Source organism: Macaca fascicularis, chromosome 3 (genome assembly GCF_037993035.2).
Source record: "Macaca fascicularis isolate 582-1 chromosome 3, T2T-MFA8v1.1".
NCBI lineage: Eukaryota > Metazoa > Chordata > Mammalia > Primates > Cercopithecidae > Macaca > Macaca fascicularis.
Genome location: NC_088377.1, coordinates 178126590 through 178143764, shown reverse-complemented (window position 1 = coordinate 178143764; position 17175 = coordinate 178126590). Strand labels below are relative to the sequence as shown.

The 17175-nt window shown below is 35.4% G+C and overlaps 1 long non-coding RNA gene across 1 annotated transcript in view; it reads right to left on the bottom strand.

The window, feature by feature from the left end:
- The window catches only part of LOC102141289 (uncharacterized), a 133876-nt gene that overhangs the window by 7876 nt on the left and 108825 nt on the right, over positions 1 to 17175 (bottom strand). The window lies entirely within an intron of this gene.

Genomic DNA, 17175 nt, shown 5'->3' with positions numbered 1-17175 from the left:
TAGTCCCAGCTACTCAGGAGGCTGAGGCAGGAGAATGGCGTGAACCCGGGAGGCGGAGCTTGCAGTGAGCTGAGATCCGGCCACAGCACTCCAGCCTGGGTGACAGAGCGAGACTCCGTCTCCAAAAAAAAAAAAAAAAAAAAAAAAAAAAAAGCCCTTGAGGTAACAGATCTCAGTTGCTGTGTGACAACAAATATGGCACGTTGGCCACATCGACTTGTTTGCATTTTATGTCTTATTCAGAAAGCTGGTCAGAGATGCAGGACACTTCATCTTCATCTTGTCCCCCTATAGTTTCCCTCCCCTTCTTGTGTCTTATTCCTGTGTCTGCATGCAGAGGTTCCCTTTTCTTTGGTAGCAAACTTTGGAGACATGCTGTTTCACTGTATGTGTTAACTTGACCGTGCCGTGGGATGCCCAGCTATTTGATCAAACATTATTCTGGGTGTTTCTCCAAATATGTTTTAGATGAGATTAACATTTAAATTGGTAGAGTGAGTAAAGCACATTGCTCTCCCTAATGTGGGTGGGTCTCATCCAATCAGTTGCCAGCCTCAATGGAACACAAAGACTGATCCTCCTTTGAGTAAAAGAGGATTCTTCTTGCCTGACTCCCTTAAGACTGGGACATCAGCTTTCTTCCTGTCTTTGGATGCAAACCAAGCACCAGCCTTGCCTCAGCCTTGAGTCTACTGGCCTTTAGACAGAAATTAAGCCCTTGGACTTCATGTATCTCCAGCTTGCCAACTCACCATGCGTCAAATAGATAGATACATAGATACATAGATAATTCATCAACACACACACCAACACTTAAATGAGTTAAATTTGCCTGGATATTTTTTTGGATATCCATTTGAATGGACTTGCACTAATCCTTCTTTTGTGGGCCTTCCTTCTCTCAGATCTCTTATCTGCATGAGCCCAGCAAGTATTGCACAGTCCATTTTTAAAGCCTGCCCAAGAGCTCCTTTTGGTTCCACAGATGGATCTCAAGGCCTCACGGTTTTTAGTATTAAATATACCAAGCAAGAAAGCCTAACATCTCTTTTCACAGGTCAGTATAATTCAAACAATCCTATCCTAGACATTCTAAATTTGGTAGGCCCTGGGTACAGCCAAGAATTTGAAGTTTTAGTAAATACCATTAGGCTTATAAATCCTGGAATGTTGGTAAAAACAGCCGCTAAGTGGGGGCATTATAAAAGATTGTAAAGATAATCTTTACAATCCAGATTGTAAAGATAATTTATACCTTAATTGTAAAGATAATTTATACCTTCTCAATGGAGCATCCATTTTAATGCAGATTCAAATCATAAATGGATCATCAGATAATACCATATGGTCATTTTATTTAAATAACAGAATGAAGCCTAAATTTGGATCTCAGATTACCAACTTAGTTTATTTTTTTCAATTCCAATAATACTGACACTTTAATAAACGATCTCAGGTGCTAAACAAGGAAGCACACTAAAGACTGGTGATTCCACATTTAAAAATATGATGGGCTAGCTGGGTGCAGTGGCTCACGCCTGTAATCCCAGCACTTTGGGAGGCCGATGCGGGTGGATCATGAGGTCAGGAGTTCGAGACCATCCTGGCTAACACAGTGAAACCCTGTGTCTACTAAAAATACAAAGAATTAGCCAGACATGGTGGGGGCGCCTGTAGTCCCAGCTATTAGGGAGGCTGAGGCAGGGGAATGGCGTGAATCTGGGAGGCGGAGCTTGCAGGGAGCCAAGATCACGCCACTGCACTCCAGCCTGGGTGACAGAGCAAGACTCCGTCTCACAAAAAAATAAAATAAATTAAAAAAGATGGGTTGAGAGGAAGGGCCCCAGACTCTGCGATGTGTTAAATGAACAAACAAAATAGCCCCCTGAAAAGTGGCCTTTTGGAGTTCAGCAACCCTACTCTGAATCCCAGAAATTCTTTTTACTACTTTTGAGTTTTACAACCAGGAAAAAAATAATTAACATTTAACAAGGATCACATACACCATTCATCGAATAGGCTATTAAGATTTATCTTGTGAGATTTTAAGGATTAGGTTAGTAGTTTAGGTGCTAACAGGTATCCAGTAAATTATGGATGTTACTTTTTATTTGTTACCATTTTCATGTTTCTAGTTATATCGGTCTTCTTTGAGATAACTTTATATGGAGGATGGAAAACCTCCCAGGAGTCCATGGAAGAGAAGGATGCAGTGACCTGGGTTCATCTGGGTGGGGAAGAGCACCCCCGGCACATGGGTTAGTGGACTCTGCTCCAAGGCGTTTCTCCAAGGTTAGTTCCTGGGCCACCTGCAGTAGGATCTCCTGTGCACTTCTAAGGCAAATTCTGGAGCCTACCCCAGGACCTCTTCAATCAGTCAGTGTTGGTGGTGGAGCCCAGGAATCTACATTTTTAAACAAGTGTCTTGGTTTCTTTTATATATAAAAGTTTAAGAACTACTAAAATAGAAGTACTCCCCTTATCTACAATACTGTCTAACACTGTTCTCAAAAAGAATATTTGAGATCTCTCAAGGGAGTTTCAAAAGCCTCAAATACATACCCTTTCTATCAAACATTTGCTGATTTTATAAATTCCCATTTTTCATCCCAGCACTTTCTTAGCTGGAAGTCCACTTGTAGGGTAATAGGGGTCTGTGAAACCTCCAAAGTTCATTAGATTTTGTATGCAGGTGCATTTTTCTAGATAAAGTGTCCTGGTTCATAGATTTCAAGATTCCTACAGGATTTTACAATGGAGTTGTAAAATTTAAAGATAGAGTCCATCCAGAAAGATTTGAGAACAGATTTGTTCTCAACATCTGTTTTGGGTGCCTAAAACATAACAAAGTACAAGGCTTAACAGTTAAATATTTGTTAAATGCCCTTATTTGTCTGCATGTCAGTTCCTTTAAGCATGCTTTGACTCATTTGAATTAAGTATGCCTGCATTCTGAACTCTCCATTTGCCTTACACAAACAGAGAACAAAAGAACAGGCCTGTCTGTGCTCCTTTTTCAGTAATGTTACCTCTAAGGAGCATAGGGTGTCTTTGCTTTTCTGTGGAATAAATTAACTTTAACATTTCTCTGATGAGAGTTGCGGATTCATCTGATACCAGGTGCAGAAACAAATCTTTGAAACTCTAGACATTAAGGATAAAGGAGGACCCCAAGGCACAAAGCAGATGTTGAAAGTAATAATTGAGACAGAAATTTTAATCAGTTCTTCTGTTTTTCAGAGACAATTCTGTTTCCTGGATTAATAGGGAGCTGCTGAGATGTTGAATTGCCCAGGTGTAGCAAGATGCTGTCCTACCCTTCTAACCTTGGGAAGCAGAGAGCCCAGGGTATACTTCTTTTTAAAGATTTAAAGTCATCTAGAAAAAACTGCCTGTTGATTCTTAAAATAATAATCCCGTTGATTTATAACCTGCTAGGCTTTGGAGTCAAAACAGGAGGTTGTTTGTTTGAATTTTTTGTTGTTGTTTCGGGGAGGTACATTACTAAGATCTTTCAAATTCTTCCATAATCCTCACTGTGATAAAACGTCACACACTGGGCCTGTCTGGAGGTGGGGAGCAGGGGGAGGGATAGCATTAGGAGAAATACCTAATGTAGATGACCGGTTGATGAGTGCAGCAAACTAACATGGCACGTGTGTACCTACGTAACAAACCTGCATGTTCTGCACTTATATCCCAGAACTTAAAATATAATAATAAAAATAAATAAATAAAATATGTAATTCATGAAGTTGATGAATATTATGTGAAAACATGTAAACTATTTTCCATTTGGTATGTACATCCCCTTACCAAACTACGATGGAAGATTAAACATTTTGAATGTTCAAATTTTCATTCCTGGCCTGGCGCGGTGGCTCACGCCTGTAATCCCAGCACTTTGGGAGGTGGAGGTGGGCGAATCACGAGGTCAAAGAGATCAAGACCATCCTGGCTAACACTGTGAAGCCCCGTCTCTACTAAAAATACAAAAAAAATTAGCCAGGTGTGGTGGCGGGTGCCTATAGTCCAAGCTACTCGGGAGAATGGCGTGAACCCAGGTGAACCCAGGAGGCGGAGCTTGCAGTGAGATCACGCCACTGCACTCCAGCCTGGCCGACAGAGCAAGACTCTGTCTCAAAAAAAAAAAAAAAAAAAAAAAAAAAAAAAAAAAAAAAATTCATTCCAGTGATGTGGTAGGCAGTTTCTAAGATGGACCTCAGTGATCCTCACCTCCTGGTTTCCATTCCCTTGTGTAATCTCTATCCTTTGAGTATGGCTGAAACTAGTGACTACTTTCTAATGAATTGAACATAGTAAAAGTGATGGGATGTCATTTCTAAAATTAGGTACCCAAAGACTGTGGCTTCTATACCCTGCCCGTCCTCCATCTCTCTCTCTCTTTATCTCTCTGCCCTTGCTCTGGGGGAAGCAAACTACCACGTTGTGAAGTACCCCTATGGAGAGGCCCACAAACCTAGAAACTAATGTCTGTGGTTAAACATCAGTCACAACCTGAAACCAGTCAAGCAGACATGTTATAAGCTCAGATGCGAGCTCTATCCCTTATTGATTGTGGAAATGACTCTAGTGTAAGCCGACAGTTTTTGTGATTGCAGCCTTAGGAGAGACAGGATTCAGCTAAGCAGAGCACTGATTCCTGGTGGCAGAAACTGTGAGATAAAAACTATTTGTTGCTTTAGGCCACTAAGTTTTGAAATATTTTGTTACAGAGCAGTAGAGAGCTAAAATAACTAGAAAGAAATCATAATTTACCCTCATGAGAAAAAGATGTATCTCTGGACAGTAGTGACCCATTCAACTTATCCTATAAATCTGTGGTTTTCACATTAAAAACTATTAAGATTTGAAGTTAAAAGAATGAGATGTGTGCATAAAGCCAGCTAAGTAGCTTTTTAAACATCACAAGCATTACAGTACTAACTAGGCTTCTAGGAAATGAAACAATGAGAGTTTAGTATTTATTAGACTGTGAGTATGTACCTGATTCTGCATAAAGGCTTTGTATGGACCATTCCACTGAATCCTCACAATTATCCAAGTGTTATTAAGATGGACATTTTACCACTGAGAAAATTAAGTTAAAGAGATGTTGAATACACGTTAGTACAGAGACCAGTGACACTATAAAGCAACCACACAAACAAGACTGCATAATAACGAGCTAACAACATGACAGGATCAAATCCATACATGTCAATACTAACCTTGAATGGAAATAACCTTAAATGCTCCAATTATAAGGCACAGAGTGGCAAGCTGGATAAAGAAGCAAGACCCAAAGGCATGCTGCTTCAAGAGATTCATCTTACATGCCGTGACAACCATAGGCTCAAAGGTGCATCTCAATAGATGCAGAAAAGCTTTTGATAAAATTCATGTTATGAACTCTCAACAAATTAAGCATTGAAGGAACATACTTCAAAATAGTAAGAGCCATCTATGACAAAATCATAGACAACACCATACTGAATGGGCAAAAGCTGGAAGCATTCCAATCTAAAACCAGCACAGGATAAAGTTTTCTCACCGTTCCTATTCAACATGGTACTAGAAGTTCTGGCCAGGGCAATCAGGCAAGAGAAAGAAATAAAAGTTATACAAATAGGAAGAAAGGAAGTCAATTGATCCCTGTTTGCAGACAACATAATCCTATGTCTAGAAACTTCATACTCTCTACCCAAAAGCTCTTTTTCTTATAAACAACTTCAGCAAAGTTTCAGGATACGAAATCAATGTACAAAACCCAGTAACATTCCTATATACCAACAACAATATCCAAGGTGAGAGTCAAATCAAGAATGCAATTCCATTCACAACAGCCATGAAAAGAATAAAATGCATAGGAATACATGTAATCAGGGAAGTGAAAGATCTCTACAACCAGAATTACAAAACACTGCTGAGAGAAATCAGAGATGACACAAACAAATGAAAAAATAGTCCATGCTCATGGATTCGAAGAATCAATATTGTTAAAATGGCCATACTGCCCAAAGCAATTTACAGATTCAATTCTATTTCTATCAAACTACCAATGACATTTTTGGCATAATTAAAAATACTGTTTTAAAATATATGTGGAACTCAAAAAGAGCCCGAATAGCCAAGGCTTTCCTAAGCAAAAAGGACAAAGCTGGAGGCATCATGTTTCCTGACTTCAAACTATATTATAGGTCTACAGTAACCAAAACAGCATGGTACTGGCAAAAAACAGACACATAGTCCAGTGGAATAGAATAGAGAGCCCAGAAATAAGACTACACACCTACAACCATCTGATCTTCAACAAAGTCGACAAAAATAAGCAATGGAGAAAGGACTGCCTATAAAATAGTGCTGGAAGGCTCGCCACATGGAGAAGATTGAAACTGGATTGCTTCCTTACACCATATACAAAAATTAACTCAAAATGGATTAAATACTCAAATGTAAAACCTAAAACTATAAAAACCCTAGAAGGTAACCTAGGAAATACTACTCTGGACATAGGACCTGGCAAAGTTTCCATAACAAAGATGCCAAAAGCACTTGCAACAAAAGCAAAAATTGACAAATAGAATCCTATTTACCTAAAGAGCTTCTACACAGCAAAAGAAACTCTCAACAGAGTAAACAGACAACCTTCAGAATGGAGGAAAATATTTGCAAGCTATATATCCAACAAAGGTCTAAAATCCAGAATCTATAAGGTACTTAAACAAAATAACAAGCAAAAACCAACCCCATTAAAAAGTATGCATAAGATATCAACAGATATTTTCAAAAGAAGACATACATGTGGCTAACAAGCATATAAAAAAATGCTCAATGCCACTAATAATTAGAGAAATGCAAATCAAAACCACAATGAGATACCATCACATACCAGTCAGATGACTATTATTAGAAAGTCAAAAAATAATAGATGCTGGTGAGGTTGCAGGAAAAAAAAAACAACAACAGCATACTCATTCACTGCTGGGGGAATGTAAATTAGTTCAGTCACTGTGCAAAACAGTTTGGCAATTTCTCGAATAACTCAAAGTAGAATTACCACTTGATCCAGCAATCCTAATATTGGGTATAGGCCCAAAGGATTACAAATCAGTCTGTGCTAAAGACACATCCACAGGTATGTTCATCACATTATTCACAACAGCAAAAAAGGGGAATCAACCTAAGTGCTCATCAGTGGTTGATTGGATAAAGAAAATGTGGTAAATATACATCATGGAATACTATGGCTGTAAAAAAGAATGAGATCATATCTTGTGCAGTAACGTGGATGGATTTGGAGGACACTTTTCCAAGTGAACTAACACAGGAACAGAAAACCAAATACTGCATTCTCACTTATAAGTGGGAGCTAAACATTGAGAATATATGGACACAAAGAAGGGAACAACAGACACTGGGGCCTACTTAAGGATGGAAGGAGAGTGAGGATTGAAAAACTACCTATTGGGTACTAGGCTTATTACCTGAGTGGTAAAATAATCTGTACACCAAATCCCTGTTACATCAAATTTACCTATATAACAAACCTGCATACATACCCCTGAACCTAAGATTTAAAAAAAAAAAGAGAACTAGTAAATAACTTTTCCAATTCACCTAGTTAGAATTTAAATCCAGATCCTTCTGACACTACAACCTATGTTTATTTGAAAGCATGGCACTCTGGAGAAACCTAACAAGGAAGGCATTAAGTAGTTTACATATGACTTTCTTTACTAAGTCCATTCATTGTTAATAGGGAGTCATTTTCCAAAGTACAAAAAGTCCTAACTATTAAATTAACCTGTGATTCTTTCAATGAATTCATAAAAATACATAAAACATTACAAAATATATATTTTGTATATATACTGTATTATATATATATATGTAATACATATATACACTGTATTAGTCCATTTTCATGCTGCTGATAAAGACACATCCAAGACTGGGTAATTTATACAGGAAAAGAGGCTTAATGGACTCACAGTTCCATGTAGCTGGGGAGGCCTCACAATCATGGCAGAAGGTGAAAGGCACATCTTACATAGTGGAAGACAAGAAAGAATAAGAGCCAAGTGAAAGGGGAAACCCTTATAAAATCATCAGATCTTGTGAGACTTATTCACTACCATAGGAACAGTGTGAGGGAAACTGCCCCTATGATTCAATTATCTCCCACCAGGGCCCTCCCACAACACATGGGAATTACGAGAGCTACAATTCAAGATGAGATTAGGGTGGGAACACAGCCAAACCATATCATATACCATTTGATAGCAGTCATTTTATATACCTGAACACAGTTAAATACAACCAAGATATTTTAGAATTGCATGAACCTACACAAAAGACATATATATGATAATAACATTTAAAATTTTTCTTTCCATTCTTTTTTCTTGCTCAGAAGAATCTTGACCAGAATTATAGAACCATATAACCATAAATAGTTGAAAGAGAATGAGGTATTTTTATCTAGTCCGATAATTTCATTTACACATGAGAAAATGAGTCTTTATTTGCTTATAGCCACATAACTAGTTAAGTCAAGTAAGAATTAAAACTAGACTTTGAAAATTTTTAAAGAAGTCAAGAAAAACAAAGAACTGGCAAGACGAGTAAAAATACAGAGGTACAGATTTTAACTCAATTATATTAGTAATGTTATTAACATAAGTAGACTAAATATTCCACTTAAAGGACTATACTATTCTGTAAAAAAATAAATAAATAAAACTTGTGCTTTTTACAGGAGACACACCTTCAATAAAAGAATATAAAAAAATTTAAAAGTCAATAGATAAAAAAAACCTATATACTATGTGAATCATAAGCAAAAAAGGGAATATAAGTATATTAATTTAAAAACTATACTTCTAGGGAAGAAATATTAACAGAAAAGTGACAGGAGAGAAGCAATAGATAAATCTATAGTCATAGTTGCAGATACTACCATATCCCTTTCAGTAACAGGAAAAATAGGTTTTTGAAAAGTAAGGATTAGAATATTTGAACAACTTAATTGCTAAATGTAACCTAATTAACTATAATATTTTATTCAAGAGCTGGAGGGTAATCTATGCCAAAATCTCACAGAACTTATACCAAATTTGTTTAATTTTGTTTAATCTTGTTATTTTGTCATTGAACAAATCAACAAATTTTGAAAAATTGAAATAATAAAATGTGCATTTATTTAACAGTAATCTTAAGCTAGAAATCAATAACATAAAGTTGAATAAAAACTCAAGTATTTAGAAATTAAGCAATATACATCCAAATTACTCATGAGTTAGTGAACTAAACACAATGGAAAGGAAAACATTAATGAAATAATGACATTCTAAAACTTGTAAAATGCAGTTAAAGCAGTTCTTTGCAGAAAATTTATAGCATTAATACATATATTAGAAAAGAAGCTATGAAATCAGTAGCAAACTAGATCTAACAGAGAAGAAAGGAAATAATAAAGACAAAAGCAGAAATCAATGAAATAGAAAGCAGATATAAAATTGAGAAAAATCAACAAAGCCAAAAGTCAATTTTTAAAATATCAATTAAAATTTAAACTTCCAATAATACTATATAGATAGAAAGAAGGGATTGGGAGGGAGAAGACAAATTATAAAGATCAGGAATAATAAAGGCACCATTACTTCAGAAGCTACAGATATCAAAAATATAAGATAGTTTATACTAATAAATACGTAAGCATTTTTACTACTAAATGTGGCAATTTGAATGAAATATATAAGGTTTACATAAATTACATTATCACAACTGACAAAAGGTATAATTGAATATTTATTAAGAAATTACTTAAATATTTTTCATAATTTAATAAGCCCAGATGGCTTTAATGGTGAATTCTTTAAAAACACTTAAGTAAGTGTTAAAACCACATTTGTTGGCTTGATTTCAAAAAGGCAAGTGTCATTTCACACTTGAAACTCAGTCCATCTAATGAACTTCTTTAATGAAATAAATGGAAAAAGTATATGATTATTAATAGGTGCAGGAAAAATGTAGTTTATAAAATTAAATGAACATTCACGATATTCTTAGCAAGCTAGAAATAGAAAACTATGTTTTTAAACAATTTACAAAATACATAAAAATACTTAATGTTGACTTTTTGAAAGCCTAATTTCTCAGATCTAACATGAGATAAGAATGTCCCATTATCATGACTTCTACTTAACCTTGTGCTGGATACCCTACCCAGTGTTATAAGGCAAAAAATAAAATAAAATAAAATATATAACTGGAGAGAAGAAAATAAAAATGTGATTATTTGCAGATGATGAGATTTTTGTACATAGAAAATCTCAAATAACTGACAAACCATTACAGTTAAATAATTTTAGCAGAGTGGCTAGGTCACAGAAAGATAAAGTCACCATTAAAATTGTTTCTATAAACTAGCACCTAACAAATGGAAAATTAAAAAGCTAAAAATCTAAAATAATAATTACATCAAATGTCTATGAATAAATCTAACCAACACACCTCCAGGGAAAACTACAAGATATTACTGATAAAATTTTTTAAACCATAAACATAATATATTAAGCCATGAATTGGTAGACTCAAATTATAAAATTTAAAAATTTAAAACCCTAAGCATATTATATTAAGTCATGAATTGGTAGACTCAAATTATAAAATTTTCAGTTATTTTGTCCTAAAATATATTTATAAACTCAATGCAATATCAATCAAAATCCCAGCAGATTTCATTGGGAAAATTGATCCTTTAATTATACTATTTACATGGAAATCCAATCAGTCAAGAACATTGAAGACAATTTGGGAAAAGAATTTTAAAAAAAGAACTTACATTAAAAGATATAAAGACTGTTTTGTACTAGCAAGCATTAAGGTAATAACCTTAAATGTAAATAGACTAAATGCCCCAATTAAAAGACACAGAATGGCAAGTTGGGTAAAGAGCCAAGACCCATTGGTATGCTGTCTTGAAGAGACCTGTCTCATCTGCAGACACAAATAGGCTCAAATAAAGGGATAGAGGAACATTTACCAAGAAAACTTTTTTAAAAATTAGTGACTGCAATGCTAGTTCCTGACAAAACAGACTTTAAACCAACAAAGATCAAAAAAGACAAAGAAGGGCATTACATAATGGTAAAAGGTTCAATTCAACAAGAAGAGCTAACTATCCTAAATATATATACAGCCAACATAGGAGTACCCAGATTCATAAAGCAAATACTTAGAGACCTACAAGGAGATTTAGGCTGCCACACAAGAATAGCGAGAGTCTTTAACACCCCCCTGACAATGTTAGGCAGATCATTGAGACAGAAAATTAACAAAGATATTCAGGATCTGAACTCAGCTCCGGGTCAAATGGACCTGATAGATATCTATAGAACACTCCACCCAAATTCAACAGACTATACATTCTTCTCATCGCCACACAGCACTTACTCTAAAATTGATCACATAATCCAAAGTAAAACACTCTTCAAGCTATTGCCAAAGAACTGAAATCATAACAGACAGTATCTGAGACCACAGCATAATCAAATTAGAACTCAAAATTAAGAAATTCACTCAAAACCACACAACTACATGGAAATTAAACAGTCTGCTCCTGAATGATACTTGGATAAACCATAGAATTAAGACAGAAATCTAGAAGTTCTTTGAAACTAATGAGAACAAAGAGATGATATACCAGAACCTCTGAGATGCAGAAACAGTGTTAAGAGGAAAATTTATAGCTCTAAATTCCCACATCAACAAGCTAGAAAGAACTAAAGTTAACATAACATCTCAACGAAAAGAACTAGAGAACCAAGAGAAAAAAAAAAAAAAAAAAAAAAAAAAAAAAAAAAAAGCTGAACTAGCAGAAGACAAGAAAAAACCAAGATCAGACTAAACTGAAGGAGATAAAGACATGAAAAGCCCTTCAAAAAAATCAATGAATCCAGGAGCTGTTTTTTTTTTTTAAATTAATAAAATAGATACACTGCTAGCTAGACTAATAAAGAAGAAAAGAGAAGAATCAAATAAACACATCAGAAATGATATGGGGGTATTACCTCTGACCTCACAGAAATACAACCAACCATCAGAGAATACTATAAACACTTCTATGCACATAAACTAGAAAATCTGCAAGAAATGGATGAATTCCTGGACACATACATACATCCTCCCAAGTCTGAACCAGGATGAAACTAAATCTCCGAATAGAACAATACAGAGTCCTGAAATTGAGGCAGTAATAAATAGCCTGCCAAGAAAAAAAGCCCAGGATCAGATGGATTCACAGCTGAATTCTACCAGAGATACAAAGAAGAGCTGGTACCATTTCTACTGAAAGTACTCCAAAAACAATGAAAAGAAGAGACTCTTCCCTAACTCATTCTATGAGGATAACGTCATCCTGATACCAAAACCCAGCAGAGATACAACAAAAAAAGAAAACTTCAGGCCAATATCCTTGCTGAATATTGATGCAAAAATTCTCAATAAAATAGTGGCAAACCAAATTCAACAGCACAACAAAAAGCTTAGCCACCACAATCAAGTTGGCTTCATCCCTGGGATGCAAGGTTGGTTCAATATAGGTAAATAAATCAATGTGATTCTTCACATAAACAGAAGAAAAACAAAAACCACATGATTGTTTCAATAGATGCAGAAAAGGCCTTTGATAAAATCCAACACCTCTTCATGTTAAAAACCCTCAATAAACTAGGTTTGAATAAAACGTATCTCAAAATAATAAGAGCCATATATGACAAACCCATAGCCAATATCATAGTGAATGGGCAAAAGCTGCAAGCATTCCCCTTGAGAACCAGCACAAAACAAGGACAACCTCTCTCACCACTCCTATTTAACATAGTCTTGGGAAGTCAGGCAACAGAAAGAAATAGAGGATATTCAAACAGGAAGAGAGGAAGTCAAAAATTATTTTTGTTTGCAGATGACATGATCCTATATCTAGAAAACACTACTGTCTAAGGCCCAAAACATCTTAAGCTGATAATCAACTTCAGCAAAGTCTCTGAATATGAAATCAGTGTGCAAAAATAGCTAGCATTCCTGTAAGCAACAACAGGCAAGCAGAGGGCCAAACCATGAATAAACTCCCATTAACAATTGCTACAAAAAATAATCAAATACCTAGGAATACAGCTAAAAAAGTAAATAAAGGACCTCTTCAAGGAGAACTAAAAACCACTGCTCAAGGAAATCAGAGAAGATGCAAACAAATGGAAAAACATCCATGTTCATGGATAGGATGAATCAATATCATGAAAATAGGCATATTGTTCAAAGTAATTTACATATTCAATGCTATTTCCATCAAACTACCATCAACTTTCTTCACAGAATTAGAGAAAGCTATTTTAAAATTTATGTGGGCCAAAAAGAGTCTGAATAGCCAAGACAATCCTAAGCAAAAAATAACAAAGCTGGAGGCATCACACTACCCAAATTCAAACTATACTACTAGGCTACAGTAACCAAAACAGTATGATACTGCTACAAAACAGACACATAGATTGATGCAACAGAATAGAGAACTCAGAAATAAGACTACGCACCTACAACCATCTGATCTTCAACAAACTTGTCAAAAACAAGCAACCCTATTTAATAAATAGTGCTAGGAATGCTGGCTAGCCATATATAAAAAATTGACACTAGATCCCTTTCTTACATCATATACAAAAAATTAACTCAAGATAAATTAAAGACTTGAATGTAAAACCCAAAACTATAAAAAAACCTGGAAGAAAATCTAAGCAATACCCTTCAGGACATGGGCACTGGCAAAAATTTCATGATGAAAACACCAATAGCAATTGCAACAAAAGCAAAAATTGACAAATGGGATCTAATTAAACTAGAGTTTCCACACAGCAAAGAAACTAATATCAGGGTGAACAGACAACCTACAGAATGGGAGAAAAATTTTGCCATCTATCCATCTGACAAAGGTCTAATATCCAGACTCTACAGAAACTTGAACAAATTTAGAAAAACAAATAACCCCAGTAAGAAGTGGACAAAGAACATGAACAGACATTTCTTAAAAGAGGACATAAATGCAGCCAACAAACATTTGGGGAAAAAAAGCTCAACATCACTAATCATTGGAGAAATGCAAATCAAAACCACAATGAGATACCATCTCGTGCCAGTCAGAATAGCAATTATTAAAAAGTCAAAGAACAACAGATGCTGGTGAGATTATGGAGAAAAAGAAACATTTTTACACGATTGGTGGGAGTGTAAATTAGTTCAACCATTGTGAAAAACAGTGTGGTGATTCCTGAAAGACCTAGAAACAGAAATATCATTTGACCCAGAAATTCTGTTACTGGGTATATACCCAGAGGAATATAAATCAATTTTATTTTAAAGATATATACACATGTATGCTCATTGAAGCTCTATTCACAATAGCAAAGACATGGAATCAACCTAAATGCCCATCAATGATAGACTGAATACAGAAAATGTGGTACCTATATACCATGAAATACCATGAAGCCATGTAAAGGAATGAGATTATGTCTTTTGCAGAGACATGGATGGAGTTGGAAGCCATTATCTTCAGCAAACTAACCCATAAAAAGAAAACCAAACACCGCATGCTCTCACTTATAAGTGGGGCTGGATGATGAGAACACGTGGACATGTAGAGTGGAACAACACACACTGGGGCCTGTTGGGGAGTGGGGGCATTGGTAGAAAGAGAGTACCAGGAAGAATAGCTAACGGATGCTGGTCTTAATACCTAGGTGATGGAATGATCTGTGCAGCAAACCACCATGCACACATTTCCCTATGTAACAAACCTGCATATCCTGCATATGTACCCCTGAACTTAAAAGTTGAAGAAAAAAATAAATTTTTAAACAGCAAAAAAAAATTAAGTTAAAACTAATATAATTAAGACCATATGGCGTTGACACAACATAGACAAATAGAGCTATGAAGAGTCCTAAAATGTATCCCCACAAATGCTATAAAGGTGCCACTAAAATAAAGTAAGGAAAGAATTACTTTTACAATAAATAGTGTTGGAATAACTTTTATTCACATGAGGAAAAACCATACACAAGAATAAACTACATATAATACACTTAACTGAGATAGGTAAAACAATAAATACATGCCCTAGAATTTAGGAGAATGTCTAAATGTAACATAAAATGTACCAACAATAAAGAAAATATTGATTAATTAGACTACTCTAAATCGAGATATCTATTTATTAAGACATTGATTGAAAGTGAAAAGATAAACCAGAGCGGAATAACAATTCTATAATTCATTACATGATAAAGGACTCGTATCTAGACTCTATAAATAATGCATCCATAAGAAATTGATTGGCCAAAGACCTTGACAGGCACTTGTAACATAATTGGCCAATAAGTATATGAAAAGTTGTTTTACAAACCTGGTCATAATAAAAATACAGAAGGAAGTTACACTCATTAGAATGACCGTAATTGAAAACAATCCTGAGAGTGTCAAATATTGTCAAAGATGAAGAATAAATGAAACTCTTGTTTATTGATAGCATAAATATATACCACAATTTTTGAAATAATTTGACATTACCTACCAATGTTTAGAAGCTCATGCATACTCTCTATATATTAGTTTTTATTGTCAAAAACTTCGTATTAATAACAAATTACCACAAAGTTAGCAGCTTGAAACACACATTTATTATTTTACACTTTCCAGGTCAGGAGTTGTGGGCACAGATTAGATGGGTCTTCTGTTCAGGATCTCACACAATGCGAGGTGTCAGTTTCACTGTGTGCTCATCCAGAAGTTCAGGTGGGGAAGGATATGCTTCCAAGCTTAGCTTATTCAGGTTGTTGGAAGAACTTATTTTCTTTGGACTGTACGACTGAGGGTCTCAGCTTTATTCTGTTTACTAAAAAGAGGCTGGCCTCAAGTCTTAGAGGCCACCCACAGTTCCTGGCCAAGTGGGCTCTCTCAACATAACTGTTCACTTCAACAAACCAGCAAGTAGCACCTCTTGCTCCAATTACTATGCCATATTCCTATGTAGCATAACATAATTACAGGAGTGCTATCTCATTTCCTGTGCTACATAGTGGAACCTCAGAAAAGGAGTGGTATCTTATCACCTTTGCCATATTTTATGGGTTAAAAGCAAGTTGTAGGTCCTGTCCTCACTTTGTGGGGTAGGGAAGTACACAAAGGTTTGGATACCAGGAAGGTAAAGATCACTGAGGGTCACCTTAGGGTCTATCTGCCACATTATGGCCCAATAATTTGACTACCAGACTTTTTACAAGAATATTCACAGCAGTACAATTTTTAAACGTCAAAAACTGTAAATGACCCAAGTGTTCATCAACAGTGGAATGAATAAATAAATTATAGTATATTCTACGAATAGAAACTATAAAACAATGAGAAAATAAACTATTGCTTCACTCAAAAATATGACTAACTCTGTTAGACACATGATGGGCAAAAACAGCAGCCACAAAAGGACCTGTGGTAAAATTCCATTTAATTCAAATTCAATTCAAAAAAGGCAAAAATGGTTACAGAAATAAAATCAATGGTTTCCTTTTGAGGAGAATAACTGGCAGGTGCCACAAAGGAGGCTTCTGAGGTAAGATAAATGTTTATATTTTGATCTGAGTGTTGGTAATGTGGGTGTGTACACCTTGTAAAAATCCATCAAGCTGTACAGTTAGATTGGTGCATTTTACTGTAGATATGCTCTGCTTCAAAACAAAATATATCCAAATTTTTTGAATAATTTTCATTCCCTACACAAAACATCAACTATTTCTGATTCTATACTTCTTAGTTGTCTAAGACTTTCCCTTCTTAGATTTTCCTGAGAAAAACAGATGATAGACTTTGTGATTGGCTGATACAAGGTTAGAGAGGAAGAGAAGAGGATAACTGGCTAACAGCTTCTGTTCTACGTGGCATTTGGTCCCTTGTGTTCAGGCGTCCTGTTCTGTCTTATTTCACAACCATCATTCTCATCTTCTATGAGGACCATGACCCAATGGTTAGGGTTTCCCAGTTGGTTGTTTAACAAAGTATTCATTTAACCAATATTTTTAAACACTGTGGCTAGGCTTCTAGAGGAGCCATATTACCAAACAA